Here is a 21,452-nt window from a genome sequence, read left to right as displayed (position 1 = left end):
AGAAGTGGTAAAAAAAAGAACTGCACCACTAGTTAATATTTGTAGACTGAAAAAATGACTGTTTATGTCGAAGGATACTAGTGAACAGCACTTAAGATAATGCTTTGACAGACTGAAGATTTGTAAAAATCTCCTAAAACTGGTGTTAATATTATTGAACGATGGTGTTAAATATAAAGAAACACAAACTATGGCGCCATCTTTCGTGTGCTATAACGAATTTAACAACCCATCCATATTCCATGACATTACGTTTTCTTTATATTCTAATTGGCTTAACTGCGAGTAGTATTTAAATATATCATCGACATAAAAGTTTGTTTATGTTCATTTGTTGTGTCAAAGTTGTGTTGGCTAACTCTGTATGGTTTGACAGAGAATGTATGCGCAAGAAATAAATATTTGTTAACATTACTAGATTTTGATATTCTAATGATTCAAATAAAATGTTTGGGATATAAAGAAATCGTACGCAGAAATAGAAAAAAAACCACAACAGAAAGATGTGAGACATAGAAATTTTAAAGCATAGCAATAGCAGTAAATCCATGACGAGACAAAACGGTTTCCCTTAACATATAGCGATCTATTTAACTGTGCAACAAATGATGCTGATCATCCAAAACCTTCACAAAAAATAAAAAAGGTATTTAACTATCGACATGGAATTAATCTTAGGAAGTGATTGTTAAATGAAGGAATATTGCATAGAGGCTTTGACATAATTTGTGCCCGTTTGTGTGATATAATCCATGCTATTTTAAACTTTAAAAAAAGTGGTAGCACTGATAACGTTAACTTTAAACTGATGCTTAATTTGTATGGAGGGCGATCGTTGCCAAAAGTCTAGACATGTAATGTGTTTCTTTTGAAAACTACTTTTGAAAATGCGAACGTAAATGTCTAGCATTTTTGATTGTATTCGTGCACAGCAAATGATATGCCTGTTAATCCAATCTTTTAATTGAAGGCACCCGCTTTTAAATAACAAGTTTACATGTTAATCTTAACAACTGACCTAACATGGAGAACAACAACACATTTACAAGTTCGTATCTTCAATTGCATATAATACATAAGCATGTTTGCACACTTGTAGATATCTATCTGTACCTGAAAAATACAAATGAAATGTAAAACTCGAAATACAGAAAATATAATTTAATAAAACGTGTTTCCAGTCGTAGAACTACAACAGTACGTTTACACAGTAACATGTTTTAAATGACAAAAGTAGATTCACAAAGTTATACGATTTTAAGTTCATGCATGACGCCCCGCCCTCTCTGAGTATTTACGATCTTCTATTACGGAAATGTATGGACAAGTATTATACCCCGTCGCCACTCTCCTATTTCTCATAAAGTGAAGGAAAACACGGCGTCCATTCTAACTTCTTTTTTATTTCTATAAAAAGTCAAATATTTTTTTGTATCAAAATGAAAGATTACTCCATAATTTTCTATGAATGCCTCAGAAATAAAAATGAATTAAATAGATGTTTTAAAATTTTTGTTTCAAAATTTATCATGTTTTTCCTCTGAAAATCTCGAATTGGTAAGAAAAATACGGCGTTCCCTCCAAACCTATTTTATTTCGTTATCAATTTTGATAATTTTGAATTATATATGATATATGATTATATAATGCCTAAAAATAAAAATGAATTGAATCAAAATGAATTAACTTTTCGTTTTAAAGTTTATCATGTTACTTTCTGTAAAATAGAGAAAATAAGAATCCCTAAAGAACGCTCAAAACGACAACATTGAGAATGTTGCAGGCACGGTTTGATTGAGCCTGTTCGTGGACGGTAATGGAAAGAGCAAGTTACCGCCCATGCCCCCTAGCACCGGCTTAAGCAAAATTCAACATGAACTGGTACAATTTTGAATTTTGAAACATCCACAGATGTGTTAATATGGCTATTATCATGGAACCTTCAATGTGACATGTAAGTGCCATTCCATGAAAAACGGCATATGGTCCCCAAGTAAAAAAAAACAAAATACACTCTGAAATTTAGTAAGAGAAACATACTACTTACTACTACTTACTTTTTTATTTCTCGGTCATTTTTGATAATTTTAGACTCAAGTAAAAGAATCCTTCATGAACTTTCTAGTAATGCCTTAAAAAAGAAAATTAATTACGTAGAAGAATTAAAAATTTTGTTTCAAACTTATCGTTGTTTATTTTTCTCTCTTAAAACCACACTCATATATTCGGAAAGAAAATCACGTCGCTTCCTTTAGATACTTTATTCAAAAAAGAAAATGAATATTGAATGAAAGTTAAGACCATAAGCTTTGAACAAGTATACATGTATTAAAAAGTCTGGAAACAAAGTGACTCCTCGGAAGCATTAATCACAACAAAGTTACATAAGAATTGCAGATTCGGTTTGAATGAGTCTGTACATGAGGGATAATGAACAAGTGCAACATCCCTCACGCCCCTGGCACCGGCTTGAGCGGACTCAATTCTCAACACTTAATAGCGCTGGCATTAATGATCCCGAAGGACCAGATAAATATAAAAACACTGAAGTGAAGTACGGGGCAACTTTTTACGGCTGCCACACGGCACTTGACACCTGCTGTTGTAAAGTATAAAAAATTTGGAAACAAAGTGATCCCTCGGAAGCATTACTCACAACAAAAATTACATAAGAATTGCAGACTCGGTTTGTTTGAGTCTGTACATGAGGGATAATGAACACCTGCAAAAAGTTTTTATTTATACTGAAAAAGCCTTATTAAAGCCACTGACATCCAGATGGTAAAATGAAAAAAATGAAATAAAATTTCATGTAAACAGGAAATACTGATCTAGTTAGGTTTATTGTATAAATTTATTATCACTGACACCTTAATTCAAGAAACAATGTAGACAAAAGCGTTAATATATCGGGTTTATTCTTTTCCATTATCTACTACGTTACTAACGCAGTAGCCAATATAAATAGAAGAAGATAATTCATTTAACGCGGTCACGTGTCACAACAGTGGTCCGGAAAAATCCCGGTAGGCTCCTATCACATTTCAAGCTCTACGGAACGTCGGTGGTTCTACTCAGGTGCCCGTTCGTGCCTGAAATTATGCACGGAAGGGCACCTGAGGTCTTCCTCCACCAGTAAAGCTGGAACGTCGCGATATGACCTATACTGTGTCGATGTGACGTAAAACCCAAAACAAACAAACAAACAAAACATTTCAAGCTAAAGGTTAAATCGATAAATTGGTCATCATATATATGAAATAATGATTAAGTACGTTTTAACTATTTTTGTTCTCTCACGGGACTCTCGAAACCGCGGCTGTGGCGTTATGTTCAATCTTAAGAAAGTGGTGTATCTGATGTCATGCAAACCTGTTGTCTTTATATGACCAATACACAAATTAGGCAGAGCCCACTCGCTATATAAAAATCGATAAATTATTTGATGTGCTGAATCTTTGCAAATTGTCTTAGTATAATATTTCTGCATTGCATTTTCCCATATTAACAAATTCCCATATACAAGAAGTTTCATCAACTTCATTTTAAAAAATATGAGTTTCCCATACCAACCATAGCAAACTTAAAGTGAAACAGCAGCAAAGATTTTGAAATACATATAGGTTGATATAACAAGCTCTTATGGTATTATGATTGATACATAAAATTCATCTATAGATAATAAAATAAGTATTAATAAATAAAATATAAACGTTTCACTTCGATTTAGTTTTTTTGAAGTAATATCCTTCTCACAATTATTATTGTCATCATACACTCACTGAAATAGGCAGAGTGTTTGTACATATGATGATATTTCATATCATCATTTTGAATAGGGGAAATTTCTAGAGATGAATAAAAACAAAATGCAAGATGAGCAAAAGTGCAGTAGCTTTCATGCCCCTAGCAACAAAGTAAAAGATATATGTATTTGCATAGGAAGCGACAAGATTATTAGATACAAAATGTAAAATAATACTCTAAATGCGTATGAATAACCAAAGAATACACATCAAATACTTACAGAGTTGTACATGATTTAAATAACATGCTTTTTAACAGAACGGCATTTCAATTTAGTGAAAGATAAGGAATTCTATAATATAAGAAATTTAATGAATGGCATGATAATTTATATCGTATAGGTTATTAGACACAACGTGTTTTGTTAGATAATACTTTTTTCAAAATGGTTTAACGCATTCTCTGTTAATGATTTTAACTTTTTCACTGCACCTTTAAGCCGTTGGCAGAAGGAAGTAATTTCAAATTATTTTTACATAATTTTCTCATTTCCGATTATTTTGAAAAAGAAGTCCGTCTCCGTTGTTATCGAATCTAATTGTGATAATTCCCAAGGGTCAGTAATGAATAGAGAAAATGAGGCGTTCGATGCTACATTATATCGTGTTAAAAGAAAAATGAGAAAAAAGATAAATAAAGCATGGCAATGTTCACAGAATATTAAAACTTTAGATATGTGTATTTCTTATCATTACGCACGTCATATGTACTAAGGTTCATAATTCTAGCACCTATCTTATCAGAATTATCATACTTGATCATAGAATGTTCATGAAAAAATGTTGTTTGTTTTTAACTTTTTTTATTACTTAAGGTATCTACTTCGAGCGTCAAGTAAATGTTTCTTATTATCACTCAAATCATGTGTACGCTTGACTTTTTCCAAAATTATGTAACCCTTGAACTAACATTTTTTAACAAATCATTCTTTCTTCATCCTTTACAGGATTTTCTTCAAACTCCCACATTATAATAATATGACAAGGTTTATAAATAACTGTCAATATTTTCAGAATTATTTAACCCTTAAACATGGAATTTCACCTTTTTATTCTCATTCTCTAACCTTAATTTCTTCATATATTTACTTCAAATTTCAAATATAAATTTGTTCATTATTAGAACATACATCATATGTGATTAGATTTATAAATCTAGCGCCTGGATTGCAATGATTTATTTCAGTTTGAGCTTGGAATTAGTTTGAAAACTGTTATATATATGTTTCATTTCCTTCTTTGTTACTATAAATGGTAAATATTTGACAATTGTTATATTTTTCACTTTCTTTTCTTTATTACTATAAATGGTATCTACTTTGGACTTTAGATAATTGTTCTCTGTCACCACTCACATAATGAAGTCTAGCATCTTTATTTTAAGAGTTATCTCCCTCTAGTTAAGTCCGTTTGCCTGGCCATCTCTAAAATACCGAGATCCCTTTAAAAGAACTTTGAATTTTTCTAACAAATGTAAAGTAAATAGAGAAAAGTGTTTGTACTTTATGAAAGTAAAGTTATATAACATCTCGTTTATGAAATACTTTATTCATCTTGAAACTATATGTATTTACTGTCACCAAATAAATTGATAACAACGTACTTTTAAAAACTTATAAACCTCAATTTAATGTTTTGTACGTTTCCAAATTAATTAAGAAAATATAACTTCTGCTTCCTTGTCAGTATTGATATTTAGTGTCACATATTGCTTTAAATCATAGCATTATGTTTATGTAAATGGTGAACTGATTAAAACTGAGTACGAGGACATTGGATGCTGAAACCTTTGTTCAGTTTCTTTTATTGTTTGATACTATTCGAAAAGTGGAGATTCTGTTTCTCCGTTAAAAGATAATTATAAATTAGAAAAGTTTATAAGCAATTAAATATATAACATAAAGTACTTTGCTCAGTTTTATGCATTATCGATTTCAAAAAAAGAATCAGTAAGTATCATATTCCTCACAAAACTAATTACCTTAGACTTTTACCCAGAAATAGTTAATTTCTAAACTATCAGAAAAGTAATGAAGTCAATGTTTTTAAGGCTGAACAATTCAGTTATGATTGCTGCTTCCGTTGAATTTACATTATAGCCTATTTGTCACAACTAAATTGTTATGGTGACACTATTGGATGAGTTGCGTTTGATACAATGCTACAATGTGTTGGAATAAGAATTGATTGCTTTGTTTTGTATGAGTCTTTATCGTCTACTTCAATAAAAAATTAATTTCAAGATTCCTCTTGAAATAACTCTCCAAAAGATTAATCCGGAAATTAGTATTTTTTAATAAAAAATGCAGTTGTTCAATTTTTAACTGTTTTATTTATTTCACAGCAAGTGAAACATGTTTATTTAACTATCCCTGCTTAACCATTCTGAAGCCGTGGTTATAAAACTAGTTATTGTATACCCTTTAAATTTCTCCCTTAAATACACGCATGTCTTCAAGCACAAATACGCTTCCACGGATAGAAAAATCAATATAACATTAGTTACGAATATGGTTCTATATATGGAAGTGCTGAATTATTTTTTCCGTTACTTCCCACCCTAGCTGTGCATTACGTTGGATTTTGAAACGGACGTTAATGCTACTGGGAGCGTTGCTTTTTTTTGCATCCGTCTTTTTTCTTAGAACTTATAGGTTAATGATGAATGGTAATTTATCTTGTTGTATATTTCTTAGGCGGTGGATTTTACTACTTTAGTATCGGGAGATAACAATTTTCCCCCGCTGTTCGTAGCAAAATACAAAGCTACAATATAATACTCCGTATTTATAAACGGAAGAGAAAAGCACAATGACGTGTCTTTGTCACCGCACATAAGTTAAGTCTTGATGCTGAAAGTCTTATGTAAACTGCAAATTTGAAATGGAGAAACTTTCGTCTTATTTTAAATGTTTATATACTATAAAAAAGTATTTCTAAAAGCAGAAAACGAAATTTTGTCATTTAATCTACGGTTATATGAGTGTTACTGTTAGCCAACTGTTGCCTTTGAACTAAATTTAGATAAAAGTAGAAGCTTTTTTGGTAGCAAGGGCAACACATTTTGAGATAACTGTCTATCTAATATTGATTGTTTATGATGAACGACGACTTATCCAATACAATGTCATTCCTTTAATGATTTCATTATGTCATTACGGCTTCCAGAAAATACAAACATATATTGTAATGAAGAACTTTAAATATGTTAATACTTTTTTAAATCAATAATGTACAAGTACAATGCTGTTGTAGGTTGTCAGAAACATTGTAATATGTACATGTATATCACCTATAGTGAATAGCGTCGAATGTAAAATACTTTCTGATAATGGTAGCACTTCCATACAAAATACTTAAGCGCTATAATCGTACTTAATTGCACCAAACCGAAAAGAAACATTGTGTTGAGTTTCTGTTTTCACATATTTAACATGATTGAGCAGTTTACAATTACACTCACAAATTTTAAGAAATTTTATCATATTTGCAAAAATGTATTCCATATTTCACTGAAACTAGCAAATATCTTCTTAGCTTTAATTGTTTGTTCCATGTTTTATGCATTTTCACAAATTTTCTGTCAATTCTATTTGCTTTTAATAAGCTGAAATTTATATTCATTTTATCGATATTTTAAACCAGTATTGCTACAAATGAATTTTTGAAATATGCTATTTCTTATAAACCAGATCTGTCCGACTGGAAATGCTTACGTTCTCAGTTGTGAAAAAGAAAGAAACTAAAGATTTACAAACACAGTCAAATATAAGAGAGACGAAGACACAATTTGAGCACAAAGGTAACAATTGAGGCCGGGAAAGAGGACGCTTATGAACAATTGAATAATTTGCAGTGCAATATTCGACACTTGGCAGTAATTAGAGCTTTTAAAACTCTTTAAATTGAGGGTAATGTATCAGGAACATAAATACTGACCTATTGAAATGCGTAATAAAATGAAGACTTATTTTTGATATAATGGATGACAAATCAGTTTTTCAACATTGAGATAAGTTGATTGACTAATTGACACATATTTTATAATCTGTGTCCAATTTTGAAGTTTAAAAAGTCAGCAAATGCTTGTTAATTTGTTTGTTTCTTTTCAAATTCGACCAATCATTGAGTCAAATACTAGTAAACGATTTTAACATATTAATTTAAATTACTCATTCTGATGATAGACAGAAACATATATGTGTACACATCTTTAAATCTGTTATACCTATGCTTTTATTATCTTTATTCGATCTTTAATTGTTGCCTAATGTTTCTTAATGAAGATGAAATGATGTTTGTTTTCTCAATTAAAAGTATACTAACAGCAGCTGTCATATAGGAGAGATTTACCACCACGTCACTGATAACTGCTGTGTGGACTACGTATACACACAATCTTAGAAGGTCGTACAAACAACATGAAACAATGATAGCATTTTCTGTAAAGTTAACATAAGATGATGTTCCTGGGGCAAAGTTTTAAAGATCAGAATTATCTGAACATATATTTTTGTAATATTCAAAATGAAGAAAAATAATACAAAACTAATTTCTAAATAGTATTGATATATTTTATATATAAGATAAGTGTGATGTTATAAAGGGTTTAATTTTTGCTAAACATCTACATGTACTTTAATTTTTGTGTCTATATCAATCTTGAAACAACTCGCTACATGTGTTCTATGAATTATCATTTTTATGTGAAATATGCCTGCTAATTGCTCAGTTTTGTTTCATTTTCATTTTCCTTATTTTCACCCTGTCAATGTAAATATGTTTTATGATTCAAGGGTATTATATTTCAGCCATTGTTATATGTATGCTTAAGACCCAAAACTGAGTGTTGTTAACATAAATATAATTTAAAACTTTATGCTTAGTTCATGTTCAGTTTTAAGTATTTAGCATCAAAGTGGTATTTATAATGCTCATATTTTCATAGTCAATTTGAGCTGAATTGACTTTATATTTCAAAAGATTGACTGTTAAAATGGTGTTTGACCAACAGGTGATATTTGAAAATGTTTGGGATAAATTTGATTTATTTAAAAAGTTGACAAAATCCCCAGTTAAACATGTTTACAGCAGCCAATATAAAAAAGAAAAGGCAACATAATTACTCAAAATGGTCATGTGTCACATCTGTGGTTGGAAAAAAATCTGGGATCAGGTAGTTATGATAATGACCTCCGTGAATTTATTTCAGAATACTGGTACACCTCTAAAACTATATCATACTTATAAGCTAGGCATTATATATTTGATGTAGTTAACTAATTATATCTTTTTTTAAGGCCACATATTATAACAAATATCTAAACAATGTCTTTATAATTATTCGAATATTTCTTTTGCCTACAGTTTTTATATTATTGTTTGAAGATTTCTTTTCCCTACAGTTTTATTTATTTTCTATAATAAAATGAGATATGAGATAAGAAAGATTATTTTGTTCATATAATTTTGTAGTCGGTACCTTTAAAAGTACAATAGAATTGCATTGTTTTTACAATAATAAAACATATTTTCCCAGTCACTTTGCAAGCTTAATGTTGATGCTTTACTTTAATTATTTTCAATCACCTGTTTTATTCGCGATGAATAAAGTTTACGATGAATTAAGTGTACGTTATTTTTTGCTGATTTAAAAAATGATAACAGTTTCTTGACAATATTTCTAAGCAAGTTTGTTTCACATATGTCTTTATTGTAAATAAATAGCTACTCAATATATTGTTAATCTTTTCTTTATTCATGAACCATTTAACTGATATTTTCTTGAATTTATGATAATACAATCATTTTCTACTCGGGGACTAATGATGCTTTAGCATCAAAACTTCTAATTAATTGAAACAGAGCTCATATTTATTTCTTAATAGACATACACACCATAGTTCTCTTATGTAAAATGACTAGGTAGTACAAAGAGGATGTACGACCAGCAACGGTTGCTATGGTCAGTGCTTATCAGCAATTCTATTTTTAGAATATTGGCCACTGGTAAATCTCTCCTATACGATTAAGGTAAAAACTTTCATTTTAGGAGTAACATTACTTCAAGATATAAAGTGACTGATTTTCTGTGACAGTGTAGATGTCAAACTTTTTCTATTGACACGTCACATTTTATATCATTTTACATTAAAATGACTTAATGTCTTATTTCAACTTAAATTAACCTTAACATAAATGAACAATTAAAATCTTTGCAATTGTTTCATTTCAATTATTTCGTTTTTATTCTTAAGGTAAGTAGTTAAACACTGCAACTGTAAATGAATTAATGAAACGCAATTTTGAAGACATTATAGCACTTAGGTTTAAAGAATTGATATTGTTCAGATGTTTTACCTTATACGGAAACATGGGTAATGGGTTATTTTATCCCAATAGCTACATGAAACCGCGTAAATTGGCAGACTTATTTAAAGCAAAATGGTTTTAAATCGAATGTTTGTTTGAGAATGCACACGTCTATTTACTAAATAAATGTTCTTAACAATGTCGTCATAGTTTTGAATAATTTCCTTCCACTCACTGAAAACTCATGGATTTTTATGTATATTTAGGCGCCGATCGTTATGGTTATATGTTATGTTATGTCTAATAATGAAGTGGAACTCATTTTCTTTGTGTATTAAATGTTTACACATTTTCTTTCATACCCGGTATTGGATTAACAGAAAATCGATTTCTTTTTCTAAAACGATAATAGGCCATGTGGACCCAACCTAAATTGGCATAGAATGGGCAACATTTGTACCGAAAGTGTTCCATTATTCTTGTATGTCGTGAAAAGAAATGCATTTCTGTGTAAAGACATCTAAAACAAAAAGCATAGGAAATATTTAAAGGCTTTAACAACTTTATTTGTTTCAATTTGCATACAAAGTAAAAGATGGTATGGTAACGGATTTACAGACAGGGAGGCAGTTACCTAAAACTGTAACAATGACATTATATCTTACATAGAGCGTCAATTTTCTACAGAAGTGAAACTTGATACAAATAACACAAAGAGAAAAACCGACCGTATTTAATGATATTCAAAGTGTCTTTGGTTAAATAGAAATGAATCTTATAAAGATACAATATTAAAATAAAGAATGTCATGAATCCGTTAAAAGTGAAGGAATAATAATATGCCTGGCAAACATCTGGCGTGTATTTTGATAATAAAGATGTAAGAAATTATGTATAGAGAAGATTTATCGAGTGCAATGAAACAAGAAATCAACTGTAAAATATTGCACACTCAATTATATTTATTATGTTCGTTAGTAATGGCTTAAGCAGTATTCAAGCCTCAGGAATTTGTTTGAATCAATTATCTAAAATAAAATGGAAATATACAAAACTAACATAAAGAACGAGAAACTTTTGACAGCTGCCATACAACACTTGTGAAGATGATAACAAATGATTCACATTTTCAAAAACAATATTCTACGTAATTACATATTTAGTATTATACATTCCCGTTGAAGGATTTTGAAATTCAAAGGAAAATCAATTTGTAAAATTGGTCTCAAATTAAACACGATATTTTGTAATTCCAAAGCATTGAATAAAAATTGTACATTTGGTACAAGGCATGCGTTTACATATTACCAATTTCCGGTCATTCTTTGTTGACATTTATAATCATCAATTTTAAATTGATAAAGAATGTGTCTAGACAAAACCACAGAAATTGTCAATTTACAGGTTTAAATGCATACGAAATTCCCAAAGGATAAATGGAATCGTAACAAAAGTAGCATTATAATAAAAAACTCTAGAGCATCTGGTTTGTCTGGGTAACATTTTAAACATATATGCTTATAAAACGATATTCCACATACCTTAAGATCTCTGTAATAAAGTGTTAACGTTATCATAACATTAAAATAGAGTAAGGACACGCATCTGGTGATATTTTACTGAGCAATTTTTGGCAGAAGATCTTGGATTAGATACAGTACGCTGGGAACCCCAGTTATTGATCAAGGACAAAACGAACGATACTGTAACATAACATGTATAAACTACAATAATGCCGTGCTGAACGAAGGTGACCCTTCAATGTTGTGCAAAGTCGAATCCGCAAAGAAATGAGACCAATCATGTTGAAGCAGTTTGCCAACGTATATCATGTATTTATTTAAATTTATACACTTTGTATACAGAACGAAATAATGTTGAAGCAGTTGGCCTACGAAGATTGTGTTTATAATATAAATATATACACTTTATATAAGGAAAGAACAAGTCGCAGTCATAAAAAACGACCATGCCACGCGGCAACGAAATCAGACGAAAAATGTTGAAGCTGTTGGCCTACGAATATTTTTTTATGTACATTTACACACTTTATATACTGAAAAAACGACCATGCCATGCGGCGATCTTACGGATGCTTTAGGGCTAGGGCCTTGAGTATTATATTTCTGTAAAGGTGACCCGTCAACGTGGTACGAAACCAAATCTGCAACGAAATCAGACGAATGGTTTTGCAGTTTGCCTACGAATATTGTGCTTTAAACTAAATTTATACACTATAAATACTGAAGGAACTAATTGCCGGTCATAAAAACAACCATGCCACGCGGAGATCTCATGGATATTCTACTTGCGGTAGGGCCTTGAGCCTTATATTTCTGTAAAGGTGACCCTTTAAAGTTGTTGAAAATCGAATTAGCAAAGAAATCGGACGTATGGTGTTGAAGCAGTTTGCCTACGAATATTGTGTTTTACGTAACTTTTATACACTTTATATATAGAGAGAACAAATTGCCGTCATTAAAAACGGCCATGCCACGCGGAGATCTCACGTTCTACTTGGGCTAGGGCTTAGAGCCTTATATTTCTGTAAAGGTGACCCTTCAAACTTGTCGAAATCGAATTAGCAACGAAATCTGAGCAGTTTGCCTGAAAATATTGTGAGTTTTTTACGTAAATTTTACATTTCATATACACAAAGAACAAATCGCTGTTATTGACGTCACCCAAATGATTTAACGTATTTTGTCTTTATAAAACTAATTGTCTGACATTTATCCGGAAATCGTATTTTTTCTCCAATGACAAGAAGACAGAACCCCACAAAACGTGTATCGAAAATGAACAATACCACAAACTAGCGATAAGTTCCTTTTGTGGGCTTTTTATTCAATCATCTATTTGTTTTCTTTGAATTCCTTATCAGTTACAAATTAATAATCTTTTTAGTGATTAACCTGTCCGTGCTCTTTCTTGTGCCCTGCCCTGTTTTTTTTTTTTTTTTTTTTTGGGGGGGGGTGTCCGCCTGGGCTCCTTGTTACTAGTTCTTGTTGCTGGGTCGTATGAAGGGTTGCGTTCATTGAACGCCGCATTTCCTTGTGGATCTTGTTTATCATATTTTAGAGATATGCTGAAATTGCAAATACTAACAAACTAGTAATTTAAGAAAAATATTTTAGCAATACGCGATTTGTTTATTACCTCGTGGTATGAAATGTTCACATTTTAATCGTGGCTACCGCCACTCGTGAATCATTAATCTTTTTACCACTCAATTATTTAAATAAAAAAACTTGAATATCCCCTGTATATTTAATATGCACTCATTTGTTTGATTTAAGTGGTTTGCATTTTCAAAAAAGCATGGTCGATTTGTCAAAATTTCGTTCAGCTAAGTGAAATCTAAAGTTGTAAACAAACGATCAATTTTAAATGTAATTTGATATTCAATATATATCCCTCCTAATGCATTACCTCCACTTTGAATAGTATTTAAATAGACTAAACTTTCTAAAGTTGCATGATGATTTTTAGGAAAACACCACGATTTTGTGCCATGATTGAAGCAATTAACTGACTTAATATTATATTGAGAACTGTCTGCAATTTCAGTACTCTGCAATGAATTTGCTATGCTTCAAGATGTTTGTAATTTAAACTTTAAGACAAAATTTTGTGTTTGCTATCTCCTTGACGACAGAAATATATGATAAAATATTTGACGGATTGGCAATGAGTAACATATTAAGCCTACGATAATGTAAAAACACGACGGCAAGTCGGCTGTAGATGTTAGATGTACCATGAATGCAATGAGATTGAAATTTACGCTTCTCGTAGGGTTTATTCCTTTTCGTGAAATCATTTTAAAACTTAAATTAGAAATTTATTTGTATGAATATTTTGATGATAAAACACTTGGTTGTCAGTCAAAAAGTTCATTAATATTATTTCATTTTATAGTAAAAATAGAAAAATGTATAACGGAAAAAAAGACCAATGAACACGCATCTGAATATGATATTTCTGTCACTTACCCTTTCTCTGTTGTCACAATAAGTAAACCCAAGAAAAAATGAATCAACGCGCATGATCTGGAGATCGTAAAAACTAATACCTGCATTCCAGTTAACGCACTATGCATGTATATGTATACGATTTTACTAGATATGCAAAGCGGAATATTCTCAAAAAGCGGAGACACCTCAAAGGTACAGGGATATTTATTAATGCAGACATAACTTTACTGAACCAAAGAGTTTTAATGAGAAGACTTGGTATCTGATGTCTGGACGAAGAACGGAAAATCCTTTTTAACAATTTAATTGTATAAATTTATTACTGCATAGCTCACGACAGAACAGTCTCGTAGGTTAAATATAAGGAATTGTGTTAAAAAACAACTGATGTTTCGTTCTGATTTTTATTTTAAATGCATTCAATACATAACATCTACTTATAGTCGTTTTTAATCCGGATTGCTGTTCGAATAAAAATATGAGGTTATAGCATTTTTTTATGTTAAAAAATCAATTTCAATGCTTAAATCTTTAAGTCCTGATTAGAATTGTATTTCTCATCACTAGACTATCTAAACTCATAATTATGAGTAACAGTGTCCTAATTAGGCTTTAAAAACTGACAATTATGAGTTATTTATTAAGCGGAGACCACAATTCCCGCCGATCTGAAAAGTTTTCTCTAAAAAACATTATAAATTATATTCAATTCACTTTGCATAATAAAACACTTATATTACCTAACTTTAAGTACATGGAAGTAAATGCAACAATATCTGTAAAGCAGCTATTTCCGTTATCTCCCTTCATCTGCCATTTGCACTTCATAAAATTGAGAGTATTCAAGGTCAGTGACCCCTAATATTTGATACGGGGTGAAATCTGACTCAACCTGTCTTTGCTCGGGTAAAACATTCTTAACATGGATTGTCAACTTAAATGATAATTGTTGTAATATTCCGCTTTTCAAATAGTATGTGCCATATTTTTTCATTGATTGCAAATATACAGCAAAGATTAACTATGCACATCTAAACAGGTTTTATTATACCAAGAAAACACTTTTCTTTATTCTTACTATTTCTTCGCGAGTCTGTTTGTGCTACGCATATCAAAACCTTTGAAAAATTTTAATAGAGGCAATTTCTAATCTAAACGCTCTAATTAACAATACATTTGTGTGTATTTGTGTTAACGTTATTTATGTATGTATTGCAATAAAAAACTACTTTGATAAGTGATTATATAATATGTACAAACTGTGCATATACAACCGTGGATTGTTGATAGTTTTACCAAAATATAAGTGTAAAGCATATAAAGTTGTTTGGGGTTTTTTTTTCTACCAAATTTATATCTTTACATTTTTTTCAGAAATGGGCTACATTTTTCTACGACATGCTATTGTACCAGAAAACGTAAATTTGTTGATAATCATTTTAAGTGCAATCGGTGGTTTTGTCCTCTTGTTTTTACTGGTCATAATACTATTAAAGGTGTGTTTCTCATTTATTTATGTCGGTATTAAAACTATATTCAATCGTTATTAAATGTTGATGGCAACTCAAACGAAGGTATTTCTTACATTTTTATGTTATAATAATTATTTCATTTTCTTCTATCTATAGCTACACATTATCGCTATACTGTCTAAGTCTGCATAACACCAGTTTATGAAACAATATCCAATTTCGACTTAAGTGCTGTAAAATTTATCCCGCAGAATAAAACCACATATTATTATTATAATTTCGTAGATAATTTGTAATTTTTTCTCAAATTTTCGTAAATTACTATATATAAATAAATATAATATATGTATTTTCATTTACAGTAATATGTTTTCAGTGCAAATTTTTCGAACGGAAGAAGCGCTTTGGAAAGAAAGTAGAAATCATACGACTGTTCCGGAATATTGTGCCGGAAGAATCTAATGAAGCATGGAATCAAATGTAAACCAACACTTATGTTAACTTTAACTCATGCAGTCGTTTTGTTGTAATTGTCTTACAGTAAACTATCATTCCTCAAGTAAATCTCAGTGGTCGGGGATAATTTGCTGACAATGGAATTCACCTTAATATTAAAAGAAAAGTGTTGATAATACATTCATAATTAATGAAGCACTTGAATCTACTTAAGAATGAGCAATATAAACCACATTATCAATGAAATACTTTGAAGGATCAAAGTGTTAACATTAATATTGGCTGGTTTAAACATTTCAGACCCAGCATCTACGAACCCTGTATTCTACTCTCTGACATCTATGTAATTTTACCTTACCATATTTTGTCTTCATTGTACGTTTATGTATATTTAAACAAACGTTGTGCCCTTAGTGTTATTCTATTCGACAAATCCCTACTCTTCTATGTCAGCCACAAAAACATGTAAACTTTAAGGAATATGCTCAAAATGGAACTGTTACATATGTTTTCCCTTTCTTTGCAACTTAGTATCATTTGCTGAAGACAAAGATTCACCGACCTTCACCTTTTACCCAATGAGCACATTGCGAAAAATGGCAGTTTTCATTGAAAAGCCTCCTGTAACAAGTTCAAACTGCTATGAAACTATGAACAATGCTTCAATACTGATGAAACTTGGCGCAAATGTTGACTAGACCATAGCCTCTGTAACAGCATGCTCAATCGTAAATTTCCTGATACCATGACAACGGGGAGACGTCTCAAAATTGCCAAAAATCACAATTTTGCATTGTTTTTTTCCATCAAAACGGATTTCAAAGTGCTGCTACTTCTCAATGAATTGAGCTAGAGTAAAAGGCTTTTCAGTGTCGTTTCTAGCTACCCTAAGATCGACCTGAGGCTTTTTTTTAGCCTGTCACATGTCCAAAATTTTCTTGGCGATGAAGGGGACTACCGCCCCCCTTCATACCCCCCAAACAGAAGGGGGCACACCCCCCTTCTGGCAACCCCTGATGTAATATTTGCATGAGGGGCGGCGCCGAAAAAGTGCTCACTGTTTTTAACAACATTTTCAAATGAAAAACAGTGTTTGGGGCCTAAATATGGCATGTTTTTTACTGTTTGAGGCCTCAAAAAAGAGTGGATCAAAAAGCCGTCAAAACACGTCTATATCAGGGAAAAGGTTAAGTGAATCAGGTTTAATATTTATGCTTCAGTGGACAGCAAAGTAATTTAGGTAGTCCGGAGAAATGTTATTGACACCAATGTCAGCGGCATGACCGTACTATCTTTATCTACCAACATCATACCTTTTACGAGTATTTGGTCAAATGAACATTTCACAAAGTACATGTAAAACAAAACCGTGTAACTGGAGTTATTATTGTGTACATAAGATATGATTAAGAAAAATATTTAAGTTGTAAATACTTTAAATAGTGAGCATAGCGTTAACACTGATTGCCCTTGTTATAACAATGAATGTGCCAAAAAAAAGATATGCATTTTTACGACTTTAAAATTGTTATCGTAATAACTCTTGTGACGAAAATAGAATCAGTATGGTTAAATGTAGATCAGAATATGAAAAGATATTACGTACATGTAGATTTGAATATGAAATATAAGCAGAAAACGTCAAATTTTGAAAACAATAGATTGAAGAATGCTCGTTTATACTGGAACATGATAAAAGAGTCTGCGGGGCTTAAACCGATAAATGAAATTTTAGAATTTAATAGTAGATAAAGAGATAAAGAATTTAAAAAATCTGGAAACAAAGTGATCCCCCGGAAGCATTAATCACAACAAAATTACAAGAGAATTACAGACTTGGTTTGATTGAGTCTGTACATAAGAGATACTGAATAAGTGCAACATCCCTCACGCCCTAGCACCGGCTTGAGCGGTACTCACATCTCAACACTTAATAGTGCTGGCATCAATGATCCCGAAGGACCAGAAAAACACTGAGTTTAAATATAAATATAACAACACTGAAACACTCATGTTTCATGAGCTAAATGTAATAATTGCAGAATATGAGATAACACAAGCAATTAAACAATTACAACGTAATCGATCTGCAGGACCAGATTTGCTACTTTAAGATTTTTTTATAACAGGAAAAGATGTTTTGTACCTATATTATGTGTTTTATTCAATAAGATATTTGAAACTGAATATTTTCCTGATAGATGGTCAGAAGGATATGTCGTTCCGTTACAGATAAAAGGTAGTGTTAATGAAGTAGAAAATTATAGAGGTATTACATTGTTAAGTAGTCTTGGTAAGTTATTTTCAAGTGTTATTAATGCAAGGTTAAAAAAATTGGGCTGAAAAATATAATGTCTACATTGAAGCTTAGACTTGATTTAGATTAATTATGAGTACTAAAAATAATGTTTTTGTTTTAAATTGTTTAAAGGGAAAAACAAGGTTAGAATAAAAACTTGATTTCAGAAAACGAATACTATAAATAATAAATCTGCAAATTTTCTGTCGCCAAATAATAATATTAAACGAATGATAACGAAATAATATTAAACGAATGATAACGAAATTTAAATCGCTAAATCGCCGATTTCTACAAATCAGTAGGCGCGGCCATGTTTGTGTATTGGCCGTATAAAAACAGGTGCGCGTGATGTCATTTCCCCACATCTTTAGATTTATGATAAATCTAGCTGAATCGTAGCGAAACATTTACATATTAATAAAGTATTGACCAGACAGTTTAATTTTCACAGGAGGTGTAGAGGCGATTTTTTTATTGTTCAAAATACGTAACAATATAAAAAAAATAAAAAAAAATAAATAAAAAAATAAAGAAACAAATAAAAAATCAACGTCTACCGGTCGCACCACTTCAGGCCAGTGATGCCCGTTACTCCAAACAATGCTCTGTTCATTAAAGTCTCATCTTAATGTAATTAATAAATACACATGTTATTATTTAACAAAGTTTACCAATCAAATAATGCAATTAAATAAACAAACGCACCAACGAATAATTGGCTGTTAATTATTGAACGGCGATAATTATCATTATTATTAAAATCCTACTAAAACGTGTTCTAAATAGTACATGTAATTAAATGTTTGCAGTTTGATTCAGACTTTCAAATGAAAAGGTGTGAATTAACATATGTTAGTAGTGATGTACACATTTCAAAAATATAAGCAACTCTTTCGAAAAGTAAATTGTTTACATGTCTGTCAACGTATGGTGCTTCGTGGTATTTATTTACATCGTAATCGTAGCCTAATATTAACTGCATGCAAAACATTTTTATTGGCTGCTCAAAAATCTCATTTGCATAATTTATTCACACAATTGCTGGTTCTTACTACTTATGACTAATACTGTGTATTATCCATTTTAATTGTTTCTAATTTGCACCAAATGTTCCTGTCACACTGTGTACTAACGATTTTTATTGCTCCTTGTATTGCCTTTGTGCCGACAGAACTTTTGATCATGCACACTGTTGCCCTGATTGGTTAATCACCCTTCAGTTGTCAAATATTCTAATGACGAAATAGACATATTTTTTTACGCTTCATCAGTGAACTGAATGACCTTAGAGTAGTCAAGTTATACTGTAAATTACAGCATTTCATACAATAGCAACACATTTTTCAGTTACCAATAATCATTTTGAATATTAAGTAGATTTATGTTTTTTGTTTTATTGGATTAAATTTACGGTAGTAGATAAGATTAATTAAGTTCTTCGTCAAGATATATTTCAGTTGTACCAGCGTGTACACCTTTACCGGAAGTGGGTATAACACGTCACAATCTCGGTCTCGTCTGTCTCGCGAGAATGACAGAACGCCAAAATGGCGGCGCCTATGAACTTATTTCTCAAGTAAAAAATAGTGTCTTAAAATACGAATTTCTCACTTAAAGGGTTGATGTCAACAAAAAAACTGTCATGGTACCTCTTTTTTAATGATGAATATTTATATTAGACAGACATCAATCCATCCATTCCTATTCCTTTAATATCGCATTATATAAATCAAGGAAAACAGCTTTTTGTCTATTTATTGACTACAGTAAAGCATTTGATGACGTTGTGAGGGACAATCTTTGGTACAAGCTTATTAAGTAAGGGTTAAGAGGGAAATTTTTAGATGTCATTCAATCTATGTACAAATGTGTAAAATCAAATCTTAAGTATTTGAATAATTTAAATAATGAATTGACATGTATACTAGGGGTAAGACAAAATGTTATTCAATCTATGTACAAATGTGTAAAATCAAAAGTTAAGTATTTGAATAATTTAAATAATGAATTTACATGTATACTTAGGGTAAGACAAGGTGAATGTTTGTCACCTTTTCTTTTTTCTATGTTCTTAAACGACTTAGAAGTGGTGTTGCAGGAATAGATGTAAATATATGTTTAAAGTTTTCTTGTTATTATATGCTGACGATATCGTATTGTTTGCAAACTCAGCAGAAGAACTACAACACTATCTATGTCTCAGGTATAATTATTGCAATACATGGAAGTTAAAAGTCAACGTATCTAAAACAAAAGTTATGATTTTCAAAAGAGGTGGTAGAATTCCAAGTGACCTTCAATTTGATTATGGTGGTAATTTGATTGAAATTGTTTATACATTTACACATCTTGGTATTGTCTTTACTTGTGGTGGATCCGTTACAAAAGCACAACAATGTTAGCTGCACAAGCACAGAAACCTATTTTTAAACTCAATAAATATTTATATAAATTTATGTATATTAAACCAAGGCATAAGCTTAATCTGTTTGATACATTAATTACAACTATATTAAACTATGTAGTGAGATAATGGGTTTTACTGTTAGTCAAACAATAGAACGGTTACACACAATTTTGTAAAAAGATTCCAGGAGTTAAAAAAACTACACAAAATGATTTTATTTATGGAGAACTTTGTAGAATATCTTTTCATTGTAGACATCTTTTCAATATTGTAAAATAAAATTCTGGATGAAAATATAGTGTAGTTATGGAAACAAATATGTTAGTAGAGTTTATAAGTTATTGAAAAGTGATTATAGAATAACCCAAATGTAGTAAACTGGTGTTCGAAATTAAAACAACTTTTATGTTCTTTAGGATTTTATGATGTTTGGTTACAGCAGAGTGAAGGCATATTGATATGTTTTTAGTAATTTTAAAACAACGTTTAAATGACAATTTTGTTCAAAACTGGCATGAAAGATTATATAATTCTAGTAGGACTTTATTTTATAGGACAATAGCGAATTTTGAGTTTCAATCATATCTAAATCTTTTAATGTAAACAATGTGTGTCAGGCTATGGTAAGATTACGAGTTTCCTCTCATAGGCTACAAATAGAGGCTGGACGTTGGTCCAGTCCTACAAGAACTCCTGTTTATGAAAGAAAGTGTTTAACGT

This window comes from Ruditapes philippinarum, unplaced genomic scaffold, assembly GCF_026571515.1.
Source record: "Ruditapes philippinarum isolate M1 unplaced genomic scaffold, ASM2657151v2 ctg1605_1_1_1_1, whole genome shotgun sequence".
Lineage (NCBI taxonomy): Eukaryota > Metazoa > Mollusca > Bivalvia > Venerida > Veneridae > Ruditapes > Ruditapes philippinarum.
This window is presented reverse-complemented; position numbering follows the sequence as displayed.